At 35.5% G+C, this 22,951-nt stretch overlaps 1 pseudogene; it reads left to right on the forward strand.

Moving 5' to 3' along the window:
* The first annotated feature begins 8,068 nt into the window (after positions 1-8,068).
* On the forward strand, positions 8,069-10,658 carry LOC115985292 (annotated as a pseudogene).
* The last annotated feature ends 12,293 nt before the right edge of the window (positions 10,659-22,951 follow it).

Here is a 22,951-nt window from a genome sequence, read left to right on the forward strand (position 1 = left end):
TCTCGCGACTGGATCTCGCGACTTAGTCAAGCCGCGAGGTCAAGCCGCGAGCCACCCCTGTTTTGTAAAAACCTGACGTTTCACATTCCTCTCCACTCCAGTATAAATACCTCTATTAACCACGATTGAAAGAGAGCTTCCAGAGAGAATTTTGAGAGAGAAACCCTAGAGAAAAACTAGATTGATTCACACACAATCTATACCTTAGAGACTCTTCAAATTCCTCAACTCTCTTCCTCTCCATTGTCAAATCCTTGAGAGGCATTATACCAAACCAGGTTCTCACCATCATCATCTTTGTGAGTCTGCTGTTTGGATTTCTGGGAAGCAGTTAGGAAGGAACCAATCCTCATTGGTTGATGCTACGGTCTAGTAGCGGAATCCGGGAAGCTAGAAAAGAAAAAGGTTCGGCGCAACCTCGTTGGAGCAAGAAGCTTGGAGGGCTTAGGTGCACTGGGTAGATTAGGCTTGGAGGGTCTATTGCTGTCCTTGTATCCCAACTATATTTTCTAGTGGATTGATTACCGCTTGGAGGGCGGCGGAGAGGTTTTTCGCCGAGGGCTTCGGTTTCCTCTTCGATAACACATCGCGTGCTGTCTTTGTGTTTGCATCTTCCTTCCTCTCTATCTTTGCCTTTTTATTTATCTGCTGTGGATATTAATCTGTTATGGCTTAGATAGTATTTAATCAATTTCGTTTGATAGCATATGTTAAGTTTCCGCACACTAGTTGTTTGACATATTGCTTGAATTGATTAAGTTGTTATTTGGGGGTCTAAACGTTCAAAGGTGTTTTTGTACACGTTTTTGAACTTTCAATTGGTATCAGAGCAGGTACACTGATATTGGTTTCATTACCATTGTGTGATCCTTGACTCCCTTTTGAGATGGATAGGTCTCAATCCCTAAATGCACCTCCATATTTTGATGGTAGTAATTATGCTTTTTGGAAGGTTCGAATGAGAGCTTTTCTGTGTTCTATTGATGAATCCGTTTGGGATACTGTTGAGATTGGTTGGACCAAACCAGAGGCAGCAAAATCCACATGGGATAAGGCAGCACTTGCTGCATCTAATGCTAACAGTAAAGCACTCAATGCTATTTTCTGTGGTGTGTCTCCAGATGAATTTCACAGGATTTCTCATATTACCGTGGCCAAAGAAGCATGGGAGATTTTGAAAACTACCTATGAAGGCACGAGGAAAGTGAAAGACACCAAGTTACAAATGCTGACCACTCGGTTTGAGGAGCTCAAAATGAGTGAGGATGAGTCTTTTGACTCTTTCTATGGGAAGTTAAATGAAGTGGTTGTCAGCAAGTTCAACTTGGGGGAGAAAACGGAGGACTCGAAGATTGTAAGAAAGATCCTTCGATCATTGCCGGAAAGTTTTCGAGCTAAAGTGACAGCAATAGAAGAGAGCAAGAACCTCGATGACATCAAAGTGCAAGAGCTGGTGGGTTCTCTGCAGACTTATGAGATGTCGCTGCCCAATCAACGGAAGAGTAAATCTCTTGCTCTAAAGACCATTAATGAGAAGGTGGAAGATCAAGACTCATCGGGAGAAGATGTGGTTGACAAAGATGTTGCATACCTTGTCAAAAATTTCAAAAAGTTTTTGAAATTCAAAAATAATGGCAAATTTAATGATAAAAGAAAATTCCAAAGTTCTGGAAGGGAGAAAAGGGAATTCAAAAGGAAAGATGGAAAAGAATCCCAACCTACACAAGGTGTCACTTGTTTCGAATGTAACGGGCATGGACACTTCAAAAAGGAATGTCCGAATTATTTGAAATCGAAAGGTAAAGTGTATGCCACGACCTTGAGTGACTCTGATTCGTCTGACTCAGAGTCTGAAGAGAGCTGTGATGGAGAGGGGAACTATTAAGCTTTTATGACTATTGCTCATGTTGAGTCGTCAGATGAACTGAATCTGCTTGTGCAAGACCTTGGAGAACATAGTGATGATGAATCACTAGGAATTGTTGAAGAATCGGATGCTGAAGTAGATGGAAGCAACGCGAATCTTCAGGAGAATTATAACTTACTTTTGGAGAAGTCCGGGGAATACACAAGGGTGGCCAAGGCTGCTGTGAGAAAAATGAAGGCTGAGGAGGACTACAAAAGTCTCCTAATCCGATATAGGGAGGCCAAGTGTGAGATAGAAACTCTGAATGGAGAGTTGTCCGAAGCTTACACAAAAGTAAGGTTTCTTGAGAGTGAGGTTGTGCAAGCTAATGCTAAAGTAGAGAGGGTTACCACCAAGAAGCTAGATGATGTTATATCATCTCAAAAGAGCTTTTCAGACAAATCCGGATTGGGATATACCGGAGGAGGTAGTTCGTCTGGAAATATCACAAAAGAAGTAAAGTTTGTAAAGGCCAAAGATCCAGTTGTAGCTGACTCTACTGGTGAAAAGCTCGAGGTGAAGGAGAAGAAGAATTTGGTGAACCAACGGATGTTAAATCATCACAATCAGTTAGCAGGCAGGTTTGAATCTCGTGCCAAGTCACGTCCTCGACCACAAAGAGGTCCTAGAGGAACTTATGTGTGCCACTACTGCGGACTTCAAGGGCATACTCGACCAAATTGTCAAAAGCTGAGAGCAAAGAATAGTGCAACCCCTCAGAGGTCAGGAGGACCTAGAAATGAGAGAAGAAGTTGGGCTGGAGATCAATCTAGAGATCAGAATGGTGATCCCGGAATGATGAACGTGATGAAGATGATTGGTGCATTCACCAACTGCTTGGAAAGCTTCTCACGAAGGTTTGAAAGCCCTAACTCCCGTACCCAATCCTATAAGGAAATCACCCCAAACGCAAGTGACGTGAGGGTGAATAAGGGTACTCATGCATAAGCATTACAACATGTCCATGCATCAATACTTCCTATGCTTTGTGACTATGTTTGATTGTTTTGCTTGCTATTTTTGCTGATTGGTTGTTTGTTTGTCTTCTTGTACATTTTTTTTAATTTAATTTTGTCTTATCAATCTTTTTGTTTCTTATGTCAAAAATCCAAAAAACACATAAAAATAGAAAATCAAAAAGCTTGATTGACTTTGTTGAGCTTTTGTCTCAAAACTTGTTTTGCCTTGTACCTTTGTGCTAATGGCTTTGTGCATTTTCGAGCATTGCTTGTCTTTATGCACTTATATCACTGTGGGAAAAATCTTGAAATCTTTGTGATTGTTGTAAATAGATCTTCAAACTTGTCATGAATGATTAGTGAATGGTTTTGTTGATCTTGAGACTTGCATAGACTTGTGTCTATATATCTTCCCACTCTTTATTTTTGTTTTGCTAAAAAGAGCTCTCCAAATGTAAATCTCCAAATGAAAAGAGATATTGAGCTGCAAAAGCCTGTCGCACATTCTAGTATTTGACTAGGAAAAAGGGTAAGCGACCTTATATTGAAGTGAATGTTCATTCAAAAACTCAAAGGCTTATTCATTAAAGTGAAATATCATATATCACTCTCACAATGAGAGGTGATTGACTCAAAAGATCAAAAAGGATCAATTGTTATGTTTGAAAGTGGAGTCAAATGTAAAGCTCCAAATCATGTTATCAAGTTTTGTGGGAGGTCATATATACATACTTCTATAATTGAGATGGGTCACATGATTTAGTGCTAATTGTGTATGCCTTGGTTGAATTGATCATTGAAGCTTCACATTAGACGAAGGACTATCTCATTGTTGATATCCACACACAACACACAAGTTTATGTTCAATAAATGCCATATTCATTTGTGTGATTGTACTTGATAAAATGTGTTTTCACATGCTCAATCTTTGTTATTTCAAGCACAAAAAGATATTTGAGTGTTTTAGGTGCTTTTGGAAAGTATTTTTGTTTGAAAAATCTGAAAATTTCAAAAAACCAGTTTTGCCCTGTTTTGGCGGCTCAGTCGCGGGTATGTCAAGTTGCGAGTCTCAGTCGCATCTTCGCTGGTAATTTTTGGCGACTTGTTCGCGAGTGGAAGGTCCAGTCGCGAGGTTCACTCAGAGATTTTCGCGGCTCAGCTCGCGACTCGATCGCGGGTAGACCTTCCAGTCGCGAAAAACACTTAGAAAATTTTTTCAAAATTTTGTTATTAAGTGCTTTGGCGGCTTGAGCTGGCGACTTTATGGCGACTTAATCCAGTCGCGAAAATCGCGTGTCTTACAGAAATAAGAGCAGTTTTTTAAATCATTTTCAGTTTTTCCCTCGAATTTTTGTGACTGTTCATCTTCTCCCTCCCAAACACTCCGTGCTCTCATTTCCAATCTCCATTGTTGCACACTTGTAGCTCAAAATCTTCACATCACAGGTATGGGTTTTCAGTTTTGCACTCTTTTCTACTTGATTTTGTGCTTTTCCCTTTGATTTTTCGCATATATTTGTGCTTTAGAAATGGGTTTGTGTTTCGGATTTTGCTCCTTGTTCATGCTTAGATTGCGAAGGCTGCTGCTAGAGTATGATTTGTTCTTAGTTGTTTCACTATTACTCTTCATTCTGCGCTTAGCTATGTGATTCTTTGAGTTTAACTGAACTTTGAGCTGTTGAGTTGTTTTCATTTTTTTTTGGCTGTGTGTTTAATGTGCTAAATATGCTTGTTTTTTTTGTTGATAATCTTTTGGGGGCAAATGTGTGCTTCACAATACTGTTTATGTGTCATATCATTTTCCAGTTTTTGTCTCATTGACTTATAACTGCCTTTAAGTTAGTGTCTATATCTGATGCTTTTATGTGTATTTCCTATCTTAGGCTTGTTTTTCCATGTGATTGATCTAAGTAACTTGTGTTTAAATGCTTCAAGTTCATTTGTATGAATGATATCTCTTTGATAAATACATGTGACTGACTTGTTTTTACACATATATTGCTCTGCACTGTTGTGGCCTCTTCTGATTGATCACAGATGGCTCCCTCACCTCCTAAGAAGAAAACTCCTACAAAGAAGGCTGACAAAAGGTTGAAAATGGACTCTAAGCTATTTAGGTCAGTTCATCATTTTGAGAGATACAAGGATAACTTCATGAGTGCAGGAATTATTCAAGAAAGATTTGTAGATTTGGAGGATTTGAGACAAACCTTTATCCCAGGTTGTTTTGAAGGAAGAGGATGGGAAAAACTTCTGAGTGATTTCCCTGTAGTTTGTGAACCCTTGATTAGGGAATTTTACTCAAATGTTGTGATAAAGGAGAATGAGTTAAGTTGCTGGGTTAGAGGGAAAGAATTCATTTTAGATGCTCATGTCATAGATGATGCATTAGGACTTGAAGGATTAGATGATGAGGAATTTATCAACTACAAGGATAGGTCTGTCTCCATTGAAACAATCCAACAAAGGATAGGTGGGCAGAGAGAAGGAAAATGCTTGAATACCACTGCTTTTCCAGTGAACATGAGGTGTTTAACAATCATCATGATGTTTAACCTCTATCCCATTAAGAAGTTGACTACAATAAATTGTGCTAGAGCAGTCTTTTTGATGGATCTCAAAGAAAAGAACTTCATAGACATAAGTTCCCACATATATGACACTATTGTGGATGAGACAAGAACAACCTCTAGGCCAAAACTGATCTTTCCCAGTTTGTTAATGAGGATTTTTAGACGGAAGGGTGTTCCTATTCCACAAGACATCAGTCCCATGTCCACACCTTCTGCAATTAACAAGCTTACCTGCAAAAGGATAAGTGTTAGACTTTCAGGAGATGAAGATGAAGGTGATGAAGGAGAAGGTGTCCCAATGGAGACTGAAGCAGAGGCAGCAGGGCATGCATCAACCTCAACACCCAGGAGGAGTGGCAAAAGACCAAGAGCATCAACTTCTTCAGATACACCTCCAGATGCTTTCCAAATCATTCTGGAAAGACTTGATGGGATCAGAGAAGTCCAGACTGAGCACTCTGAGAGGATGAAAGCTATGCAGGATCAGATTGATGTTTTGTCTGCAAAATTGGACAGCTTCACCACTCAGCCTGAACACTGACCCTTTGGCCATTCCTGTCAAAAAGGGGGAGATGTTTTATGTTGATAATGACATTGATGATCGATTGAGAAGCAGAAAAGCAGCCCTTAAGGGGGAGTAATGTGTTGAGGGGGAGTCATGTCAAACTCTAAGACCTTGTTTATATATATTTATGCTTGTTGGGTACTATTTAATGTTTTTTTATGGGTTTGATACACTATGTTTTTGGTGTATTGTTTCTAAACTCTTAACTTATACTCTTGGTTTAAAGTTTAATATATTTTGATGATGTTATTCAAGGTTGTTTGTGTTTTGTACCCATGTGCTTATGTAAGCTTTTAGGGTTATGTTTTTATGCATATTTGTAGGCTTTATGGTATGTACCTTGCTTAATGCAGCCTCTATGATATGTTGAAATCAGTACTTTAATCTAAATGGTATGCATTTTGGTTTATGTACTGTCACTCTTGTGCCCTTGTAGGATTGTTCCTAGATGCATATGACTTATGTGATATGCATTGGTTGAGTGTTGAGCATACAAGTGTCTTGCCTTGTGCTTGTTAACTTGTATGTCCTTGTGTTCATTCTAAGTGTGAATGAGCATTGTGATCACTACCTTGTGGTGTTCACTTGGTTGATCAAGCCATGGTTTGTTTCATAACTCCATCTTTGCTTGATCACTTATTGCCTGTTTTATATGCATTTTATAATTCTCTGCTTACAATGATCATGGTGTATTGTTGTGTTTCAGGAGTATTATGTTCATATGATTCAAGTGCTTCACAGCTTCTAGAGTTAGGCGTGAGTGAGTTTTGTTCAACTGTTCCCAACTCACATGTTAAGTCTAGAGTCTGTTTTAGGGTTTTGTCACGGAATAGCCAAAGGGGGAGATTGTAAGGTTGAATTTATTCAACCATCTTATTGGCTTCATTCCGTGCCAAATTTGCTTGTAATTCAGCATTTAGTAACCCTGTATTTAGGTGGGTTTGATGTAAGGGTAGTGAGTGAGATAGAGTGAAGTTTGCTCAAGAGTGTGCAAGAAAACAGAGTGTCGCGGCTGGGACTCGTGGGTGACTCGCGGCTACAAGCCGCCAGAAGCTGCACACTTGCCAAGCATGCTGGAAGATGAACAGTCATGCTAGCTGGAGCACTACAGGACAAAACAGGACAACTGGCCATACGGTTATCTCGCGACTGGATCTCGCGACTTAGTCAAGCCGCGAGGTCAAGCCACGAGCCACCCCTGTTTTGTAAAAACCTGACGTTTCACATTCCTCTCCACTCCAGTATAAATACCCCTATTACCCACGATTGAAAGTGAGTTTCCAGAGAGAATTTTGAGAGAGAAACCCTAGAGAAAAACTAGATTGATTCACACACAATCTATACCTTAGAGACTCTTCAAATTCCTCAACTCTCTTCCTCTCCATTGTCAAATCCTTGAGAGGCATTATACCAAACCAGGTTCTCACCATCATCATCTTTGTGAGTCTGCTGTTTGGATTTCTGGGAAGCAGTTAGGAAGAAACCAATCTTCATTGGTTGATGCTACGGTCTAGTAGCGGAATCCGGGAAGCTAGAAAAGAAAAAAGGTTCGGCGTAACCTCGTTGGAGCAAGAAGCTTGGAGGGCTTAGGTGCACTGGGTAGATTAGGCTTGGAGGGTCTATTGCTGTCCTTGTATCCCAACTATATTTTCTAGTGGATTGATTACCGCTTGGAGGGCGGCGGAGAGGTTTTTCGCCGAGGGCTTCGGTTTCCTCTTCGATAACACATCGCGTGTTGTCTTTGTGTTTGCATCTTCCTTCCTCTCTATCTTTGCCTTTATATTTATCTGCTGTGGATATTAATCTGTTATGGCTTAGATAGTATTTAATCAATTTCGTTTGATAGCATATGTTAAGTTTCCGCACACTAGTTGTTTGACATATTGCTTGAATTGATTAAGTTGATATTTTGGGGGTCTAAACGTTCAAAGGTGTTTTTGTACACGTTTTTGAACTTTCAAAACATTCACTGGTGTTTTACACAGCAAGTGAACTTTCAATTGGTATTAGAGCAGGTACATTTATTTTGGTTTCATTACCTTAGTATGATCCTTGACCCCTAGGATGGATAGGTCTCAATCCCTCAATGCAACTCCCTTCTTTGATGGGAGTAATTATGCATTTTGGAAAGTGCGTATGCGTGCATTCTTGTGCTCTATTGATGAGAGCGTATGGGATGCTGTTGAGGATGGTTGGACTAGGTCGGAAGCTGCCAAATCTACTTGGGATAAGGCAGCCCTTGTAGCGGCTAATGCTAATAGAAAAGCTTTAAATGCTATTAGGATACTTTTTACACTTAATTTTATTTGAGTACCACCTATTTATTTTCAAATACCACTAATAAGTTATTGAGTTTTCCCAAATATTTTTTGCTTTATTATTATGTTAATCACAAATGTTTCATATCTCATTATCTAAATTGGGTCATGATATAAACTATCACAAAAAGCCTAAAAACTCCTATTTTATTCAATTTTATTATCATTATTTAGCTAAGCCCGAAACCGGCCCTATGAACCTAATACACACATCCTATTTTATTTAAAGCCCAAGAATATTTATGCTTGGTAATATTTGAAAAGCCTATGATTCAAGTTCATGGAAAAATAATTTTATCAATGGAATTCAAATCTATAATCAAAACTCATGATTTAAACCCATGACAATTTATTTATCCAAAACCCAATTCACATTGACAATATTTAAATCCCATGATAAGAATCAGCTACGAATGCTCCTAAAAGCGGAAGCAACGATGCAGAACCCTGCCACAGCATAGCTCTGAACAATTCAAGTAAGAGAGCAATATTCATTTTTATTTTAAAGACTTACTACCTCTCTAATATGGTATTTCTTGTCCCAAAAAATAAAATAGAAATTTTATATATAAATATGATATAAAGGGTCCAGGAGGTTAAGTTATTAAAGAGTTAATACTTGGAGGAGACCGTTAAAACCTTAATATAACATATAATAAACACATTTAATCCAGAAGCTTATTTGTGGATAATGACTATACATGGTAAAGTTGGACTTGGACTTAATACGCCACGCGAACCCGAAAGAAAAATATCGGTATGAGTAAGGCTTTTGTACTCGTAAAAAAAAAAGGGTTGACCTAAGTCCCACCTGCTGAAATTCCTGTCCAGGTCAACCCGTAAGTCACACAAGTCCACTCTTTTTATTTTGAAAGGAAAAAATTTAGCTTGTTTTGGCCTTATGATCCTGTATAAAAATGTTTTCGCACTTTCAATTCTTCTTTTGGAGCCTTGAAGATTTTAGTTTAGTGAACCTTAAGATTTTGTAAACTTAAAATTGTGTATTATTTTTAACTTTTACATATGAGTGTTTTCTTTATTTGTTCACTTATTAGTATTGAAAAGAAGACACAAAATTTGTTCAAATTTATTTTTACTTATTATTATTATGATTTGCATATGAAAAAAACTAGTCAAACTAGATTGGCCTGCCCCTAAAAAGAATGGATAGGGGTTTTTAGGTTTTGCAACTCAGTACGACTCATTGTTAACTTGAACACAATCTTACCTAAACCTGCCAATGCCGAATTCAAACCCAATCAACTTGACCCGTTTGTGAAAGCTAGTTTGCTACATATACCATTCATTTTACCTATGCTCCATTGAATTGGCTTGGGACTTATAGACTGTTTTCTCCAACACTATCACAACTTTTATTATATTACTAATAACAAAAATAATCATACCACCTGTTTCCCAACTAATGAATAAGTCTTGCTCTTCTTTCAGTTGAAATAATTTTGGTTTACTTAACTAAAACAAATTTTAATTCATTTTTTAGATCTAATCTCCTTTTCCAGAATGATTTAGATCCTCTATGTGACAGGTTCCTTAATAGAGCCTTGCAAGACAAGGTATGTACTTTCAATGATGTTGAAGAAGCAAAGGCAGTTCTTAGGCTTGTTCCAATTTGGGCTACGAGCTTAGGTTATGCTATTGTGTTTGCACAAACCTCAACTTTCTTTACCAAGCAAGGGGCTTCTCTTGATAGAACAATTTTTCCTGGCTTTGAGATACCAGCTGCTTCACTACAATTCTTTGGCGGCCTGGCCATGGTCTTTTCAATTCCTGTATATGATTGCATTTTTGTTCCTATAGCAAGTGCTATCACCACTAAACCCTTTGGAATCACAATGCTACAGAGAATTTGAACTGGGATACTTTTATCTATCATTTGCATGGTAGTTGCAGCTCTAATTGAAATACAAAGGCTCAAAACTGCTAAAGAATATGGGTTGGTTGATATGCTAGATGTAACTATTCCAATGAGTGTGTGGTGGCTTCTTCCTCAATATGTTTTGTCAGGAATTGCTGATATTTTCACCATGGTCGGGCTACAAGAATTCTTCCATGATCAGGTCCCAATTGAATTAAGAAGTGTGGGTCTCTATCTCAGTATTTTTGGGGTCGGGAATTTTTTAAGCAGCTTTCTTATCTCTTTCATTGAGGAGGCAACTGGCGGGGATGGCAAAGATAGTTGGTTTGCTGATAATCTTAATCGGGCACATCTTGACTATTTTTATTGGCTACTTGCGGGACTTGGTGCAGTTGCATTCGCTGCCTACTTGTATTTTGCAAAATCTTATATTTATAATAATAGGAAAAGTACAATTTGAATTCAATCACTTTGCTGTTAGTAAATTTTTGTACTCTTTGTCATCTTTTGGTGTGTTCAACCTAGGGTTCAAATGTTTCATGCTAAGCAAAAACATTTGACCTAATGACATCATATCTTGAAATTCTAGTTTTCTAACATAGAATTTCTAGAAGCCAGCACTTTATTTTATTTTATTTTATATTTATATTTTTATATATATAAATAAATAGATAGTAGAGGAGGGGAGGTGGGGTTTGAACACCTTTTAAAAGCCAACACTTAAAACTCAACTACATGGATGTTATGTTATGTGTTTGGGTGGGATGTCACTTGGACACTTATTTCTGTGTGTTTGGATGAGGGGAGAATAGAGGGGAAGGGGTAGGTTTTAAACCCTTCTTTGAAAGAATTTGAAGTTGAGGAGTTATGGTTTACAGAAAAGAAGGGACGGAAAAACTGAATCCCAAGAACTTGGTGTTGGTACATCAAATTAGGGCTTTAAGGAAAAAAAAGAAAAAAGAAAAAAGAAAAAAGAAACAAAAAAGATGACACAACTCAAGAAACCCAATTGAATCAATCTAATCCAAAAGGTCACGGGATACTTTGACCACTGAGGTGATCAAATGTGGGTATGAGAGGCTTAATATTAATGGGAACAATGAACTTTACCTAATGGAATGTATATATATATGGGTATGAGGCTTAATATGTTTGTATGTATATATATATGGGATGTCTTATGCATTATTTGCCACATGGTAACCTTATCTGTAGATTTTTTTTCTCTCCTAGACCCGTCACAACCTCACTACTTTCTTATTTATCCTTTTACCCATTGGTGGAGAAGGTTAGGACGAACTCAAATCATCAAACAATCAATATCAATATATATATATATATATATATATATAGAAGTAAAGATCTCATGCAAGAATATATAAGGTCTTGCCATGTGGGACTCTAAACTTGCATTTAGCTTAAAAAATGGGTTGGCATTTAAAAAGCCCAAGCCCAATTAATGAATTATAACCCAACCACTCTGTTACAGCTCTTTCACTTCTTTGCACTCATCTTAAAAACTAAAACATTCAACAAAACCAATTCACGTTTGTAGACATCAAAATTTTATTATATATTCACAACCGTCAGATTGTTCATGATAAAATATTTGTGATCAAATCAATCTCCAATTAATAATGTGGATGATCAGCAAATAAAATCAAACCACGTGGCAACATCAAATGAAGAAAGCCATATGGCAGCGTCAGAAGAAAAGACTTATATGGAAAGTTCTTATTAAATGAAATACCAAATTAAATTCATAATTCAACTCTCAATAAATGCTGAGAGAAAATTTCAAATTAAATACTATTGAGGTGCCTATAAATAGAGGCTTTTCATATGAGAAAGGGGAGAACACTTAGGGAGAAAACACTACTGACACTCTGCCAAATTAGAGAGTCATCTCTAAAGTTCACAAGAATTCCATTATTCATCAAGGCCTATTCCTACTTCTTCAAATCAAAGTGGGGATTTTGCTTTAATCTAGTTTGAGATCAAGCTAATGGCCCTCGCATCAAATCAAGCACGTTCAGCTATTCATTCAACTTAGAGACATCAAAGCACGATTCAAGATCAAGCTTAATAGCCTCTTTGGATCATAACGTTTCTTGGAGATTGAATCAGATGAATTTATTGTACTCTTTCATTGTAAAAATTCATACAGAGGATTGTACTCACATATATATTAATCAAATACAAGTTGATTATTTGTTACACTATTTCGTGACCGTGTGATTTATCCTTTACGAAAATTGTGTGTACAACATTCTCTCTCTGTCTCTCAAGACTGCTACCTCTTTCACTCTTTAAACTTTTCAGTTCCCCTTCAATTTAACGCACACTTTTGTGTTTCTCTCCTTCTATTTGATTGTTGACTCTCTCTCTCTCTTTTAGGGCATATTTAGTTGGGAGGATGGAGAAGTGGGAGGATAGAAAATAGAGAGATGATGGAAAAATGGGAGGATAGAAAAGATTTTAGGTTCTCTCATTTGTGTTTGGTTGGGAGGGTGGAAAAGTGGAGGGATGGAAAACTTTTTTATTTAGATGAAAATAAAATTTGTATAAATTTACCAACATATCCCTATTAAATAAAACAAAAAGTAACATATTATACTTTAAATAATATTGTGTATAGATAGACACTTTATTAAAGTAAAAAAAAAAAAAAGCATAAGAAATAACCCAAAATTGTTTGAACAAAAAAAAAAAAAACCAACCAAAATTAATGAGAAAATAAACATATAGCACAAAAAAAAAAAAAAGAAAAAAGAAAGAAAGAAAGAAAGAAAGCTACATGTCTAACAAAAATCAAAGAATAAAAAAACCAACACATTAGTTAGTAACAAAAAAAAAAAAATCGAAGGAAAAAAAAAAAAAAAAGGGAAGCCAACACATTAGTTACTAACAGAAAAAAAAAAAAGAAAAAAAAGAAAAAGAGAAGAAGAAGAAGGAAGCCAACACGTTGGCGACTTGGAGGTGAATTCCAACGTGAAGGGTTGGTGAGAAAACTTTATGGTTGCCTGGATAAAATAAACTTGGGCCCCATCATTTATTTCCCTTTCTCCTCACATAATCAAATACACTCCAAAAAAGTTTCTTTTCTTATTTTCTTTCCAAAGTTTTCCATCCATGTTATTCCACCTTTAAACAAACACACCCTTTAGTTCTTTTTTATTTTATTTTTATTTTTTATTATCAGGTATTGAGTTTTTGGTCTACAATGTTTATGGGAACAGAAACTCGGGAAAATCAAAGCTTCAACTTTACCTGTTGCAGTACAAAATACTAAACTGAAGATCAAAACCTTCTTCTATATCTAAGAGGAACAAAATACTAACTTTGTTTGTTCATTTTTTGTTGTTGTTTGGTAATGGGTTTTTGCTTATCGAAGTGGTTTGTTTGTGTTGCTTTGATATATTTATTGGATGAGATATTTTCTGATCCACACCATTTCTATAATTTATAATTTGGTCTTTAGGTTAGTGGTTAAAATATGTACATGTGGACGTGAATAAGGGAAATTGTCAAATTTAATACTGTTTGGATCCTAAGGCTAAGACTGAGTTGATTGAATAATTTGCTTTTGTTGGGCATGTAGAAAGATTTGTAAGGGAGAAGCTTGACTAAAATATTGAGCTCTTCCATGTCACGTGCAATCACAGCGTAGACTCATGTTTCCAGGCGGATTGGATCAAAGTGCCAGTGGAGGCAAAATTTTTGTAGTGGATTCGAATTGCAAAGAGCCCAGGAGAAGGTATATATTTTATTTTGAATCCATAATGTCTGATAAAATGCTTGAAAGAAAATTGATTAATTATATTTCTATCTTGATGAATTTATAATTAATTTTCGTTTGTTCTTCATTTTGTTTGGGATTAGAAACAATTAAATTTGGGAAAAGTTGATTGAAAGCACTTACAATTACATATACATTGCTTGCGTTTATTGGGTTTTCTTTATTGTTGCTCATGCCAATGTTGGTTGTATGATGTATCAGCCTCTAATCGACATAGGTGGAAACAAATTAACTTACCTATGGATAAGAGAGTGGTTATTTTTTTAAAGTTGAATAATTTGTTTTTAATCATTGAGGGTTAAGGATAATTTGAAAGCGAATTTTTAAAACAATCACCACAATCTACACATATTATATATGTCTTGCTTAATGAAGACTTTTACCATGTAGATGGAAGCAAATTATCTTAAGTTTGTGAAATGAGATGTGCTTAGGCTTAATACTTATGTTCAAGTTTCTTTAGAAGCCTCTAAAGTGACACCCCATATTATCCAATAATATTTATTTTAAGCACAGAATAACTTCCTAGATGGGAATATTTAAGAGTTATGTCCTTCAAACTAAGAATACATGTGACAAATGCAAAGTGTGTGCATTAATGCTAATTATGACAAAACCTAAGAGCGATATGGATATAATTATTTTATTTTTACTTTGAAGAAGAAGACAATATATTGCAATGATTGTTATATTTAGTTTCACTAATGATTGTTATTAATGATTTCTTTTGTCTTGGTATTGCTTTACAAGTGCAATCTATGTAGGACAGTCAAGCTCCTTTGTTTGCATTGCTCTTCCTTTACGTTTAAAAAGGTACTACTAATGCTGTAATACAATATGCCTCTTTATGCAGCTTAGGTCGTATGCAAGGTTTGTTGTATATTAGTTCATAAAGCAAGCAAAAGTGCTTTTGGCTTTTAGTCAATTCCTGTCGTATCTACAGCAATTCAATATCTTAGATTTTGGCTTTAAAGACTAGGCTTTTCCAAGTGGCACGTAGAATTGAAAGACTCTCTACATTCTTTCAGCCAGTAAGACTCTCCTATTAACTACCACATTAGTTTACTCTCTTCAACCTGTCTTTTAGCATGCTTGAACTGTTACACAATCTCTTCTAACCTGTTGACATTTGCTATTTTTGTATCTACTCTTTTCCATACATTTGATCATTTTGCTATTAACTCATTTGGCCTAAACTACAGGGTTTGACTTGGTTGATAATATTTAGGCTCTATTAAACCGTTTCTTTTGTTTATTTTTCCATAAGAATTATGTCAGTAAGAATAAATGACTATATTTGCCAGGTGTTTGACAAAAGGCTTCCAATAAGTATTTTATTTTTTTAATTCTCATTTGATCCGTCTTCTTTTGTTTCTATACAAATAAATATCCTGTGGTGGAGTTTAATGCTCTAAACATTGAAAGAGAATCGCAAGTAGCATATGCAGTTAGTTCTTCCTAAGTCCAACACATTTTTCCTTTTGTTTTACTTTGTGACAAATAGTGATGTCTTTATTTAACTTCAATTGAATTGGTACTTCTTTTTTTGTTCTATTGGAGTCATTTGCAATTTGTGGAGCCAATGATAAATGTTATGCTAATTGAAAATTGTATTGATGTAGCATGTAACTATAATTTTTTTGGCTCAATGACAATTAGTGTTGCTCCTATATAACTTCAAGTGAGTTGATGCTTCATTTTTTCTATATTGAAGTCATCGACAATTTCTTTAGCCAAGGATAGATGTATTGTTTATGGAAATTTGTATTGATGCAACATGTAACTAATTAGTGAATGCCATTAGTAGATTAAGTGATTCTAATTTACTTATCCTAAAAAAAAAAGAAGAGAAATTCTAATTGAAAGTTTATCTAATATTATATTTTTGAATGGATAAAAAAGGTCTTCTTTCATGTTATTACTTTCAAATAAGTTTAACATTCTAGTAAACCTTCTTATATAGCATCTTACAATATTATTTGCGCATCACACGGGTACTCCACTAGTATATATAAAAGCAAAAGCTTCATGTAGGAGTGCATGAGGTCTTCCCATGTGTTACTCTAAGCTTGCATTTAGCTTAAGAAATGGGTTGGCATTTAAAAAGCCCAAGCCCAATTAATGAATTAGAATCCAACCACCCTGTTACAGTTCTTTGCATTCCTCTTAAAAAATGAAACGATTGACAAAACCAGTTCACGTCTCTCTCTCTCTCTCTCACTCTTGGCTGCTACCTCTTTCACTCTTTTAACTCTTCAATTCCCCTTCAATTTAATACACACTTTTGTGTTTCTCTCTGTTAGGACATATGTGGTTCATATGTTAAGAACATATATCATGATTTTATGTAATTGGCTAATCCTTTGACAAAACGCACTTTATTTGTATTTGGGTAGATCTAGGATGAGGTTTAATACTTCAAGAAACAAGGTTTCAAGATCAAGTGTTGAAGTCATCAAGTCTGTCTAAGAAACAAGTGAAGAAGTGCTGAGTTTTTAAAGCTCGATAGCTGCTCGACACCTCTCGACAGCTAGGCTATCTATCGAGCCTCTTAAGGTGTCTCTTATCGCAATCTCGACACCTTCTCAATAGCTGGTCGATCGATTGAAAAATATTTTGTCTCCTCGATAGCTTTTCGACACCTGGTGGATCGATCAAGATGTTCCTTGACACCTGGCATGACACCTTCTCGACACCTTATCTGTCGAGCTTTACGAATTTTAGATTTTCAAATCTGATTTTCGGCCCATGATGACATGTATGTGTAGGGTTTCTTTTCTCACAACCCTAAACCTATATAAGGCTTATTTTAGAGGCCGTCACATAAGAGAATACAAGGAGAACATATGCAAAAGGTGACTGAGACCTTATTCTCTCTAAAAGAAGCTACTGCGTCTTTTACGCCTTAGGGTTTTGTAACAAAGTGCTTCTTGATCTTCATTATTAATGAAGTGAAGAACTTTGCAGCCAACAATCTTCTTTTAGTTGGTGATTAAGTCGCGTACTGGGATTCGCGCAATTGGTTAGTCACGTATTGGGATTTGTGCATCAAAGGTTGGCGTTCATATATTGAAGAGTTCAAGGTTCTGAAGCGGTAGAAGGTTTCTGTTGTGAGTTCATCTACAGGGATTGTAGAGTCTAGGGACAAAGGTTTTGTACTAGATCTGAAACTTCTCTTTACTATAGTGAATTGCTTTTCAGGAAGGTTTCCCCCCAAGTTTTTACTGTGAAACTGGTTAGTTTCATTGGTTTTCCTGGATCATCATATCTTGTCTTATTTATTTTTCCACTGCATGATTTTGACATGATATTGATGTTTGTTTGTTTTAACAAATTTTATTGATAATAAATCTAATTAACAACTTGGATTTAAAACTTGTTAATTCTATCAACCGGGGTCTAAATTTCCCAACACTCTCCTTATATTGCTTGCTGACTCTCTCTTTGTTTCTTTTAGTTCATCTTTTTTAATTTAGGTATTGAGTTTGTGGTTTGCAATGTTTAAAGGAACATAGGCTTGGAAAAAACAAAGCTTCAACTTCACCAGTTATGGTACCAAATACTAAACCAAAGGAGGGACAACCATTGGGTAATGAATATCAATACCTTATTTTGTATCTATGAGGTACAAAATACTAACTCGGTTTGTTCATTTTTTTATTTTAAAGATTTTATGTTTGGTATTGGGTTTTTGCTAATTGAAGTGGTTTGTTTGTTTTGCTTTGATATCTTTATTGGTTATGATATTTTGTGACCCACACCATTTCTATAGTTTATAACTTGGTCTTTAGGTGAGTGGTATAAGTATGTTACACGGGGATGTGATTAAGAAAAATTGTCCAATTTGATACTATTTGGATCCTAAGGTTAAGACTGAGTTGATGAAATAATATGCTTTTATTGGGCATGTAGAAAGATCTGTGAGGGAGAAGCTTAACTAAAGGATCGAGCTCTTCCATGTCATTTGCAATCACAACACACACCCATGTATGCATGATTTTTGTAATTGATTCACATTGCAAAGAGCCCATGAGTAGGTATATATTTTATTTTGAATCCATAATGTTTGATAAAATGCTTGAAAGAAAATTGATTAATTATATTTCATCTTGATGACTTTATAATTTATTTTTGTTTTTTCTTTATTTTGTTTGGGATTAGAAACAATTAAATTTGGGAAAAGTTGATTGAAAGCAATTACAGTTACAAATACATAGCTTGCGTTCATTGGGTTTTCTTTATTGTTGCTCATGTTGATGTTGGTTGTATGATATATCAACCTCTAATTGACATTGGTGGAAGTAAATTAACTTACGAATGGATAAGAAAGTCGGCATTTGTTCTTATGTTCAAGTTTCTTTATATGCCTCTTTAAATCTGTTCCCCCCACCCCCCCCCCCCCCCCCCCCCCCCCTTTTTTCCATAAGGATTATGTTAGTAAGAAAAAATAACTATATCGGCCAGGTGTTTGACAAAAGGCTTCCAATAGGTATTTTATTTTTTAGTTTTCATTTGATCGGTCTTCTCTCTATATAGATAAATCTCCTGTGGTGGTGCTTAATACTCTAAAACATTGAAAGAGAATCGCAAGTGGCATATGCAGTTAGTGCTTCCAAAGCCTAACACATTTTTTATTTCATTTTTCTTAATGACAATTAGTGCTGTTATTTAACTTCAATTGAACTTGTGATTCCTTTTTGTTTTATTGAAGTCATTTGCAATTTGTGGAGCCAAGGATAAATGTTATGTTAATGGAAATTGTATTCATGCAGCAAGTTTTTGGCTCAATGATCATTAATTTTACCCCATATAACTTCATGTGAGTTGATGCTTCCATTTTTCTTTATTGAAGTCATGTAGTAGCTTACAACATTATCAGCTTGACGCATGGGTACTCCGCTAGTTTGCTTATAAAAGAGGAGTATAAGCTATGTATAAAAATTATTTCTATATCAACTCTGTGTTTGTAATAAAAATTATTTCTATGTGGTAGTCAATTTGTTATATTAATTTTTTTTTTTCAAACTTGAGGAACAAATTCAACTTCAACTAAAATTTGATGGGTTCAGTAATGCTTTAATGACTTTTTTTGCCATATGAGATTCAAATAAATACGATAGCAATATTAAAATTAAAGCAAGTAAGATTGACAATTGAAGTATTATGATGAGAGATTGACAAACTAAGTATATTGATTTGATTAAAGTAATTAGGATCAAGAACTAAGAAAGTGATGAAACGTACTTGAATTGAATTGAAGATCACAATACAAGAGTCGAATACAAAAGTTGAAGATGAAATACAACGCAATTACACTAAGAAAATTGAATACAAGGAGATTACTACTACACTACTCGGTTGCTTGCTTTTTTTAATCAAAATTCTTACTGCTTATTCTTTTCAGTATGGATTTGGATCCTTTCACTTTCAAGGCCATGAATTTTAAAGATGAATAAATCTAGAGTCTATCTTTGTAAGGATACATTTGTAATGGGTTCAGATAGGCTATTTTGGACTCAAACATTGCTCCAAATTGGTTAATTAGGATTTTTTCCTATTTACCTTAATTGATAAATTTGTAAAAGTTGATAAAATGTGTCAAATTTCAAGTTTTTAGTTGTTCAATTTGGCCTCTCAATTATTAATTATGTTAATTTAGTCCCTTTAACTTCCAATATCAATTTGATCCTTAGTGTTTTTATTTATTTTTTATTTTTATTTTTTAAGTTTATACAAAACTAGCTAAGGTGGAAAATTGCACAATCGAAAAGGTTATTATAGAAAATGTAAAAAAAATTAAAAATTAAGTCAATTTCAACATTTAGTTCCATTAAAAGATAAATAGGTGGTAACTCAGGGATATCATTGTATTGGTTTTGAAAGTTGAGTGACTAACTAACACAATTAATAGTTGAGAGACCAAATTAAACTTTGTCCAACACAACATTTTTTTTGAATATCTTTCCTTGGAAGAAATTCCCATATATGGCGTCTTATATACAATATTTTATTTATTTATTTATACAAGATAGAAATTCTACTCTAACTTAATCTAAATGTATATGTATGTGAAGTTTTCTCCTAAAAACTTAAATCTCAACCCTTGCCTCCTACACCTTACAAGCACTTATACTTGTGCAATGACTATCACGCCAAGAATGTGCGGTGGTTATCTTACATACAATGTTGATTGTCTTATAAATGTTCAAAGGTATGAGTTGAATGCTCTTAAAATGGTCAACATTTTTTATAAGCCCGTGTAAAGGCTGAAGGTACATAATTTTTATTCTTCAATCCTATCCTGATCCTACTTGATATGATGTGTTAAAAGGAAAAAACAGAGCAAACTAACACCTAAACTAACGGAACTAACCTGTATCAAAAATAGAAATAGAAACTAAAATAGAAAATCGGCTTCTTTGCAGTTTTAGGCCTAAAACTGTAGAGAAGCCGATTTTTGATAGTAATCTTTAGATTCTTGCACAAATGCAACTCATACCCCAACATCCTGTCTCACAGCTTGATGCTGATTGATGTTATTAGAATGATTTGAATTTTTCTTTTGTTGGTATAGTCTCATTATGAGTTAATTTTTTTTCGTCAATGGACAAATTTGGGAATCCATTTAAAGGTCAAATAATCCACTCTTGTAGAAGGCTTAATATAGACTAGCCTTATTACACACGCTTTGCGCGTGCAATGACGCTCTTTTTATTATTATTATTATTATACAAGAACATGGGAAGTTTTATAAACTTGACAATTTTTTTTTAATTTTTTTAATTTTATCAATTTACTATTTTAATCTCATTTTTATGTTTTAGGAATAAGGATAAGTTAATTAAATTATGGGTATTTTTGAAACAAAAAAAAGATAATAACTAACTTTTAGAATCCACTTAATATATATAAATTAATAAAAAATTTCGTTGGGAATTTACGATTTTCCTTTTAGTGGTTGATGCTGCTAACTCCAAGCAACTCTATGCAGTGAAGTACTCAAGGGGGAGAAGCTTAGAGCCCACCCTGTTGGAAAATTTAGACCCCGATTGATGGAATTAACAAGTTTTAAACCAAAGTTGTTGATTAGATTTATTAAGAATAAACCTTGTTAAAACAATCTAACATCAGTATCAAGTCAAAATCATGCAGCGGAAAAGTAAATAAAACAAGATATGATAACCCAGGAAAACCAATGAAACAAACTAGTTTCATAGTAAAAAACCTAGGGGAAAACCTTCCCGAAAAGCAATTCACTATAGTAAAGAGAAGTTTCAGATTTAGTACAAAATCTTTGTCCCTAGACATGAACTTACAGCAGAAACCTTCTACCGCTTGAACTCTTCAATATATGAACGCCATCCTTTTGCATGTATCCCAGTATGTGACTAACCAAAGATGCACGACTCCCAGTATGTGACTAACACACCAACTTGAAGAAGATGTTAGCTGTTAAGTTCTTCACTTCATCAATGTAAAGTTGTGATTTACAACTATGTGTTTTGTTGGCTTTAATTCCGTACCAAATTTGATTGTAATTTTATTCAATCTTTTGTGTCCTGTATTTATTGTGGGATTTGATTGTAAGGGTTGTCTGATAGAGAGAGAGTGTGTGAAGACTCAAGCTATTGAAGACTGAAGAGGTTTTCGCAGGTATCTTGCAATTTAGCATCTCGCGAAGTAATGCATGTGCTCTGTACATGACTGGAATGCGAAGAGTCAGTACAGATAGAGACAGCTGTGTCTTGCGAGTATCTTGCGGGTAAGGCCTTCCTGCGAGACACCCGCGAGACATTCTGTTTTGCTAAACTTTACTATTTGATATACACTTTCTGTACCCACACTATATATACCCATATTACCCATAAATGTAAAGGAGTGCTTCTGAGAGAAAACCCTAGCCAAACACCTTGAGAGTTAGAGATTGTTATTCCCACAATCCTCTACACAATAGCTTGTAGATTTTCCTCAACTCCTACCTCTCCATTTCCATACCATTGAGAGGTTGATAGCCCAAACACTTATCACACCATTTCAGAGTGTCAAGTGATCATTTGGTGTTGCTGGGAAGCATTAGAAGAAGTCAAGGATGGCAGATGCAACATGGAGCTTGTTGCGGGATCTAGAGAGCTAGATAAGACATGGTTCTGAGAAGTCTTGTTAGAGTAGGAGCTTGGAAGGCTTAGGTATAGTGGGTAGATTAGACTTGGAGGGTCTCTTTTTAACCCATGTATCCCAACTAATTGTCTAGTGGATCGATTACCGTTTGGAGGGCGGTAGAGAGGTTTTTCGTTGAGTTCTTCGATTTCCTCTTCGATAACACAACGACGTGTTATCTGTGTTTGTATTATTCTTCCCTATTCTTTTATATTTCATTTTACTGCTGTGATTATTTGAATAGGTGTTAGAGTAGCTTTTTTGTTTATCCGCTCGCATTTACACTATTCTACACTTAGAATTAAGTTAATGTAAGATCTATCGAGCCATAACTTTTATTTAGGGGTCTAAACAGCTCTTGTGTTTTTAACACATTTTCGAGTTTTCAATTGATATCAGAGCGGGTACACTCGCTATGGTTTAAATACTTGAGTGTGTTCCTTGACCCTTTGTGATGGACCGGTTACAATCTCATAATGCCCCACCATTCTTTGATGGAGGCAACTATGCTTTTTGGAAGGTCCAAATGAGGGCTTTCTTGTGTGCTATAGATAAGTCCGTATGGGATTCCGTTGAGAATGGGTATGTTAAACCCACAACTGCCAAGTCCAAATGGGACAAGGCAGCTCTTGCATTAGCTAATGCGAATAGTAAGGCCATTAATGCTATATTCTGTGGTGTGTCCCCTGATGAGTTTCATAGGATATCACACGTGAAGATAGCTAAGGAAGCTTGGACGATCCTTGAAACGACCTATGAGGGTACCAAGAAAGTCAAGGACATGAAACTTCAAATGC

This window comes from Quercus lobata, chromosome 4 (assembly GCF_001633185.2).
Source record: "Quercus lobata isolate SW786 chromosome 4, ValleyOak3.0 Primary Assembly, whole genome shotgun sequence".
Taxonomy (NCBI): domain Eukaryota; kingdom Viridiplantae; phylum Streptophyta; class Magnoliopsida; order Fagales; family Fagaceae; genus Quercus; species Quercus lobata.